The sequence below is a fragment of the Mauremys mutica genome, chromosome 5 (assembly GCF_020497125.1).
Source record: "Mauremys mutica isolate MM-2020 ecotype Southern chromosome 5, ASM2049712v1, whole genome shotgun sequence".
NCBI classification, from domain to species: domain Eukaryota; kingdom Metazoa; phylum Chordata; order Testudines; family Geoemydidae; genus Mauremys; species Mauremys mutica.
This window is the reverse complement of record NC_059076.1, coordinates 64,411,706-64,420,366: the sequence shown is the minus strand read 5'-3', so window position 1 is coordinate 64,420,366 and position 8,661 is coordinate 64,411,706.

Below are 8,661 nucleotides of genomic sequence, written 5' to 3'. Positions count from 1 at the left end.
TCCAAATCCCCAGCAAAAGGCTTTACGTAATCCATCCAGCTATTCATCCTCACTCTTCCCAAAGGCCTGGGCCAATACAGAAGTCTTGCGGCTGTGAAGGTGAATGGGGATCAATTTTAGGAATTTGCCAAGGTGCCAGTTAGATTTTAAAGCTGAAGTCTAAGAGACTAGATTAGCCAATTTACTATGTGCCATAGCCAACACTGGAATGGAATTTAGTTAGGATAACTAAATTTGTTTACTAGTGTTAGCTTACTAGGGTTAGTTTACTAGTTTTAATGCTAGATTCTTTTCAGGTCAGTTTTGACCCTGGACAGGATTTCTCAAATCAGGATGCTTGGTGCTCTTAACTAATAACCAATTCACCCAAAAGCACATATGTATGTACTCAGCATTTATAGATCAAGTTTGGCTACAACAAATGTTCTAGCCATATAGTGAACACACAAATGTAGTCTTGCAAGCACTTGTTGTAGACTAGGGTTGAGGCTCAACAGTTATATAACAATATAAATTACCAATGTTTCTTCTTATAGTGATTTACGATTATCAATCATTAGTAAGGAAGTTATATTACCTCTGTACTTGGCACTGTCGCAACTGCTGCTGGAATACTGTGTCCAGTTCTGGTATCCTCAGTTCAGGAAAGATGGAAAAATTGGAGAAGATTTAGAGAAATTATTAAAGGACTGGAAAACATGCCTTAGTAATGGACTGAAAGAGCTCAACCTGTTCAGCCTAACAAAGACAAGGTTAATGGGTGATGATTACAGTTTATAAGTACAGTACACCCACACTATAACGAACCCCTGGGGATCCAAGCCATTTGTTTAGTATAGCCAGGGGGTTGTTATAGTGGGGGAGTGGAGATCCGCTCCTCCAGCCCTGAGGCAACAGCCAAGATCGAGTGCTCCTCTGGCCCCGGGGCTGTGGCAAGGACAGGGAGCTCCTCTGGCCATGGGGCTGGGGCAGGGGGAGACAGCTCCTCTGGGGCCACTGCTGGGGCACACTTTGCCCTGGTCATGGCCCCAGGAGCTGAGGACTGATTAGCCCCCCACTGTGGCCCCAAGGCTGGAGGCACAGCTTCCCCGTTACAGCCCCAGGGCTGGAGTAGCTATCAGCCTCCCACCACAGCAGGCAGGGCTGGAGGTGGGATCCAGGGACCACGTTCACTATAGCCCAAGGTTCACTATTGCAAAGGACATTATTGCGAGGGTCTTCTATACCTACAGGAGGAACAGAAAATTAATAATGGGATTGTCAATCTGGCAGACAAAGGTATAACACAATCCAGTGGCTGGAAATCGAAGCTAGACTAGTTCAGACTGGAAATAAGGCACAAATTTAAACAGTGAGCATAATTCACCATTGGAACAACTTACTAAGCTTTTTGGTGGATTCTCTATCGCTGGCTTTTAAATGAAAATTGGATGTTTTTCTAAAAGAGATGCTCTAGCTCAAGCAGGAATTAATTCAAGAAGTTCTATGGCACGTGTTAGGCAGTCAGTCAGACTAGATGATCACACTGTTCTGTTCTTTGTGATTTTCCCCCCCCACACACACTTAGATTCACAGATTACAAACATTAGTTAATTTATCCTCACAACACCCTGTGTGGCAGGGAAAAATCATATCCATTTTATAGTTGAAGAAATGAGGCACAGAGATTGAGTGACTTGCACAAGTTCACACAGGAAGTCTGTGGTAGGACTTAGCTATAGATCTCCTGAGTTCCAGACTAGCACTTTGGTTACAAGACCATTCTTCCTCTCCCAGGAGGTACTAACTTTTCTGCTGACTCCCTATGGGGATTTGGTTACCTGTTATCTGAAATAATTCCATGTCCTTAGGTGTTTTACACTGAGAAATCTCTGAAGCCTCAAATAGACAAACTTATGCTCTGCCCTACTCCATCTCTCTGATACTTGAATACTGATGTTACACGGTGTGAAACAAATTCTGCTATATTTTCATTTTGCTTAACCTTTCTACTTTACTGTTTATTCCTCCTTCCACGTTTTACTGTATTTGAAATTTGGAACAGCAACACATTATATGAGTGGGAAAAGTCCCAAACTGTGGTGTTAGCACTGCTGTTAATAGAATAGTGTTTAACAGCCAAAATGATCACTTGATTTGCCAAATTATGCAATACAGATAACTAGTCTTTTGCATTAGTTTTGGAAGAATCTGTTCCAAGGAACATTTTCTAATGGGGCTGAAAGGGAAGAAAATGTTTTAGGGTAAGAAATGCTCTGAAGTGCCTGATGACCATTTAGTAGCATCAGTGCTATGGCATGATACGTGCTGTGTTGCCTAATGTCCAAGGAAACAAAACATTTTGGAATATGATGGTTGAAATCCTGGCCCTATTGAAGTCAATTGGAGTTTTGCCATTAACTTCGTTGGGGCAGGATTTAATCCTATATCTCTCTGTATCTGTAACTATGATTGGATTTATATATTTATCCAATATATATATTTTGCCATTAACCTTGCTGGGGCAGGATTTCATCCCATATATAATGTCTGCCTTAGGTTGTTCCAAATTCACAATCCTGGGGGCTGGTTGGATTTCCAGACAGACTCTCTGGTTGGAGTCCTATATCAGGCGCATCAGTGGCCAGCATGTTATACTAGCATTCCATGAGCTGCCCTGGCTGCCTTTTGGCTCGATATTTTTAAGATGTAGGTTTGGGCCTGTAAAGACCTACTTATGTGAGAGACCTGTACCCCTGTGCCAGACTACAGTCGGTGCTGGTACTTAGGTTGAAGCCTCCTTGGTATAAGGGGATGGGGGAGAGGGCTATTGGGAAGGCATGTTCAGTGAAAGTCCTTTGGTGTTGGAACTTACTCCTGCCCTTGATCTGAAATAATCTGAATGGATTGACTTTTAGGGCATGCTATGAAGCCCATCTATTTCCCCTGGCTTTTGGGAAAGGGGGCTTTTGGGAAAGAGGGAGAACTGCTAGTGCAATAAGTGGTTTGGAGTCTGTGTGAGAGAGAGTAGAGAAGGTGAGGTTATTGTCTCTAGTAGTTTCTGTTGCTAGGCTATTGTTGGTTGGGGCGGGTAATTGTGAAGTTATCTATTACGATAACTATCTTTAAAAATGGCTATGGACTTGTACAGTTCTGGTGAGGTGCTGTTTTACTTAGTACATGAAAATAACTATTTTAAAAATGAATAAAGAGATTATTTTATTCATTGCACGAGATTATGTTGCTCGCTGTTGTTTTAGTAACCTTAATGATGTGTAATTCTGAGTCATCTGGAGAGCACACCAGTGTGTCTTAGTTTTTTAGCCGATACCTCTGCTGTAACTTTGTCAGGCAATTAATCTAGAAAATAATAGCATGAAATTGATAAACTAAATAAGTATTTCAGATAAACGCTTTAGTGCTCAGGAGCTGAAACCTGTAGGGATAGTACAAATTTTTCTGCTTTCCCTCAAAGATAATCTTGACCACAAAGCACCATTAGTTGTGTTTACATGTATGTATTTTCCCCTAGATAGCCCACACACAAATTCTCTTATATATTGCAGTCTCAACATAAATTCTCAGTGTCTTTGCTAATGTTTTGAATTAAGTCCAGTTGAAGACAGAAGGGAAGAATGTGGCCTAATATAGCAATCTGATAACAGATCTGATAATCATACGTTTTATTCTATTTCTTCTATTGACAGGTACTGATCCAAAGCCCCCTGAAGTCAGAGGGAGTCCTTTCATAGACTTCAACAGGCTGTGGATCAGGCCTTTACTGTATGACCTTAGGTAAGTCACTTACCTTCTTCGTGCTTTGGTTTCTCCATCTAGAAAATGGATTTACTCTACTTACTTATCTGACAAGGTTATTGTGAGGCTTAATTCATTGTCAGTGCTTTGGGATCTTCAACTGAAAAATATTTCAGGTACATAGTTTATTTCTTTGAGTGTCCCATGCATTAGCAGCAATCTGTTCCATGCTCTGAAATCCTTACTGTGTCAATGAGTGAAAGTAGACACACAGAGAGAAGTGAAAGACGATGGACCTGAATTATGCACCTCATAGAGAATCTGTTAATTGACGGGTCTCATTCTGTTATAATAAACATTGTGACAGTAATTTCAATAGTCCTTCTCAAAAATGTGCACATTAATTTGAAACCACTGTCATTTTTTCACTTCTTTGCAGTATAAACCCCATCCTGATTCCTGACGAAGAGTGAGATAATATCACACGATTGAGCTGCAGAGAAAATAGCAAACTGTTCCAAGTACAAGAGCCAAAGTGAGTGTTGAGAAAGGGATCACTATGTTATGAGCTCATGCTGGCTACAATATTTGGTATGGGTGTAAACTGAGCTTTGAGCCTGAGAGGGAAAACAGATTGAATCTCAGCAGAGCACTTTATTGTGTTTTGTTTTCGTTAGCATCAGAATCCAATTTACAAGCTGCTCTCAAACTGAAAATTATAAACTAGTCACCAGTGGATCCAGCTCTTTGACATCTCCTGCTTCTATCCTCCCCCTTGAAGCAGCTATAAGCATGAGGAAGTGTTAAAGGTCAGAAGTGTGGAAAAAATAATTGGGTTTTATTATGGGTATTATATCATCTTGTAGCCAAGTCTAAAAAAACACATATGGATGAATTTTGTACTTGCCCTTTTTCTTTTTAAGATGCTATTGTGACAAGGTACGTTACCTAAAAGTTGTAGAGTTTACAAACAAAACCATCAGAAATCAGGTGTGATGACGATAGTGATGCAGGAAGTGAAATGATCAGGTACAACTAATAAAAGAGAAAAGACTATTTTTCCACTCCCTTCTATGCTGGCACAAGGTGGCAGTGTTTCAGAACACTACTTATGATTGTTAACTACTCACTAGTTTTATGTTTTTATTCATAAAGGAAGGTCAGCCATAAAACTGTGATGGAAGTGCAAAGCATAAGTGCACATCAAAAAACCCCCAAACCTTTAGTATCTTAAAATGGCGTGAACTCTAACAGTTGGGCTGTCTATCATAACCCATAATAATGGAGGAGAAAAGAGGTAAAAATAATCCACAACATTTCTACTGAAACCAAATCAGGCAAAAAAATAAATAAATTCAGAGCTTTGGTAAAACCTAATCAACTAGCCAAAAAGGATTTCTGGGATACTTACATGCCAATGGCAGAAGCCACAAAGATGGCAGTGGTTAAGATACTTGATGACAAGAAAAATGTTATCGAAGACGACAAAGGCCCCGTCTATGCTACAGAAATCAGTGTTTTGAAACAGTGTATAAAATGGTACTGGGAAAACCATGTTACAATGTGGATTATCCTTGCCTATGCCTATGTAGGAAAAATGTGTCCTAACCCTAATTCACTAAAGCTTTTAAGCATATGTTTAAGATCCACTGAATTCAAGTTGAAGTTAAGCATTTGCTTAAACGCTTTAATATGGGGATGGACTGCAGAATCAAGGTCTATGCTAGTGAACTAGTGATATTTTGTAACAGTTCTGTGCCATTGTGAACGCAAGGCAGGTTAGCCACAGGCATTTATAACAGTATGCTATTAGGTCTGCTTTGAGCAGGGTCTAATCCATCATTTTTAGACTCCTGTAAAAAATCACAGCTGTTTTGCAGTGCCTCCTTCTGGCCCTCAGATGGTTCTGCAGCACCCAGCCTCAGTCTCCCTTCATCCAAAAGCTCCCCAATATGTCCTTAGAGGTTTGTGTCCCACAACAACACCCTTTCCTGGGGGCTAGTTTATTAACATACAGTATGCTCAAACACAATCACCTTCACCCCCCACTCGCCCCTCCTTTCTGAGGTCTATCTATTTTGCAGCTTCAAATAAAAAAAATTTCAGAGTCTTCCATTGGGCACCATCCCTCCTTTGTGATGTCTATTTCCCTTTCACACTCCCTCTTCTCTGAGGCCTGGTTTCAATTTCCCCAGCTAAACACAGCATTTCTTTTCAGCGACTCCTTCCTCTGTTTCCCTTTGAAGTCACCTGGGTTACACAAGCCCCTCTTTAAGCCCATACTCCCAGGTCGAGAAAACTACAGAAGGTTTTCCCCCAACCACTTCCCTCAAGAATCCTACCAGGAATTCAGTCCCAGCTAAAACCGGTCTGCAAAAACACTCTTCTGCTGTTATCTTTCACAGGGAGCTCACAATTCCCTGCCTTATGAAACGCAGGCACCTTACCTTTCAGTCAGTTGGGCAGCAGGCTATCAGTTACAGGTGCCTTCCCTTTCACTTTGTGACAATTTCCTATTAAGATTATTGCATCTCTATTCTTTGTAAAGCCCAGCATGCATATTACTGCTTATTTTTTTTGCAATAAAAGAATAACTCTTGGTGGGGGAAAAGATAGTGGGTTTTTTTTCCAAACACAAAATGTCTGTATTTCCTGATGTATCGAGGTCAAATCCAGAGCCACTGAAGTCCAGGAAGTCTTAGAAGTCTTTTACATCAATTTTTGTGAGCTTCAGAACAGGCTTTCAAGGACTACACAGACCCAAAGAAAGAAATGTGTGCTCTTACAGGCAGATTTTAAGGACATGCTAACTTTGCTTTGGTAAAGATTAGGCAATTTTTTCTATTTTGTATATTTTTTTATTAAAAAGTACCATAAGGCTTTGGATATTTAAATCCAAAAGAAAAGTAGCGAATTGGGTCCTGAAGATGCATAGATTTAAAGCTAGGAGAACGGACATTCCATAGGACTTCCCTGAATTAATTCCTGGTTTAATTCCAATAGCTGTGTTTCAATTAGAGCATGTCTTTTAGAAAAAAAATCTAGTCTTGATTTTAAAAATTTCCAATGATGAGGAATCCACCACAACCCTTGACAATTTGTTCCAATGGTTAATTACATTCTTGGTTAAAAAATTGTGCCTTGTTTCCAGTCAGAATTTGTCTAGCTTCAACTTCCAGTCATTGGAAGCCATAGGCTCTTGTTATACAATTGTCTGATAGATTATCAAATGTATGTTCGCCATGAAGGTCCTTACAGACTTATTAGATCACCTCTTTACCTTTTCTTTCATAAGCTAAATATTGAGCTCCTTTCACCATAAAGTATGTTTTTCTCTAATCATTTTCATGGCTCTTCTCTGAACCCTCTCTAATTTTTAACATACTTCTTGAATTGTGGATATCAGAACCAGACACAGCAGTGGTTGTACCAAAGGCACATACAAGTTTATATAACCTACCTACCTACTTGATATTTCCTTGTTTATCTATTCAAGGATTGCATTAGTCCTTTTGACCACAGCATCACACTGGAACCTCATGTTCAGCTGATTATTTACCATGATCTCTGTTATGCTGTGTGGGTTGGCTCACAATTGTGAGTGCCTATCTCAGGGCAGATTGTCAGAAAACAGGGCAGACACTCCAAACTGATGGTACATTCCATAATTAGATTTCACCAAGCCAGTAACAAATGTGAACCATACCAATCTTACCATGGAGTCACAGGGAGTCCCCTCAGCTTCTCCAGCCTATCTTGCCATGCAGACAAACTGGACTTTGTGATAATGATCACTTAAACCAAAAATCACACCACATCAGTTTTCTCCCAGTCCCAAGGAACCAGTCACTTACCCCACATCAACTGGTAATCTCGATCTTACACCAAAGAAAATGCTGGCAGCCAATCCTACAGTAAACTAGCTAAAGATAAGGGGAAGGGACTAGCTAAAGGTTTATTAGCTAAGAAAAAAGAATGAGTTATTGAGTGGTTAAAGCAGGAAAAACACATGGACAGGTGAATCAAAGCCTCTCCAGGCTGCAGCACAGGCCTCTCCCCTTCCCCTCCCAGGGACTCTCGGCATGTGAGTGGAGGAAAAGGATGGGACTGATCCCTGCATGGTGGGGCAGCAATGAGCCCTGGAGGGTGGGAAGGGGGAGTAAGGAGCTGAGTGAGGCAGGGAGGAGCCCAGGGAGGAGGGGTTGGGGCAGTAAGGAATCTGTGGGGATGATAGGGGACAGTAAGGAGCCAGAGGGTGGGGGGATAGTGAGGAGCCCCACAGCAGAGTGTAAGGCTGGAGCTGGAGCTGGGCAATGGAGTGAGGGCAGGGCCTTGGGGGGGAGAAGCCTTGCAGGGATGGGAGCTCATGGTCCAGGTGCTGGGGCCTCCCCACCTCGATTTCTGGGGAGCTTCCAGTGCTCTGTAGCCTCGCCCAAGGGAAGACTTACATGCTGTCTATGCCTAGGAGCCCGAATTATGGACCAGAATTCCATTGTGTAAGGCATTGTACAAACACAGAACAAATAGATGGTAAGGGGGGGGGGGACTAAGTATAACAAGTAACAACAGATAGATATAGACAGGCGAGTACAAGGAAACAATGAGACAGCATAGGGCAGCATAAGCAATGGTCTCAGCACAAAAGCAGCCTAACCGTTGTCACATTTTTTGTAAGCCTCAGAACAAAGGAGAGTTTTAAGGAGAGTTTTGAAGGAGAATAATGAGTTAGTTTCACAGATGTTTACAAGAAGCTCCTTCAAAGGTGTGGGGAAGCATAGCACAGAGAATGAAAGTCCTTATTTGAAAATTTAACAAGTGGGAGAGGAGGGCTGACATGGAGATGGGAGTCAATTTTTGACGCTGAATAAGGGGATAGGTCGTGATGGGCCTTGAAAGTGAAGACAAGTAGCTTATGTTTGATACTAC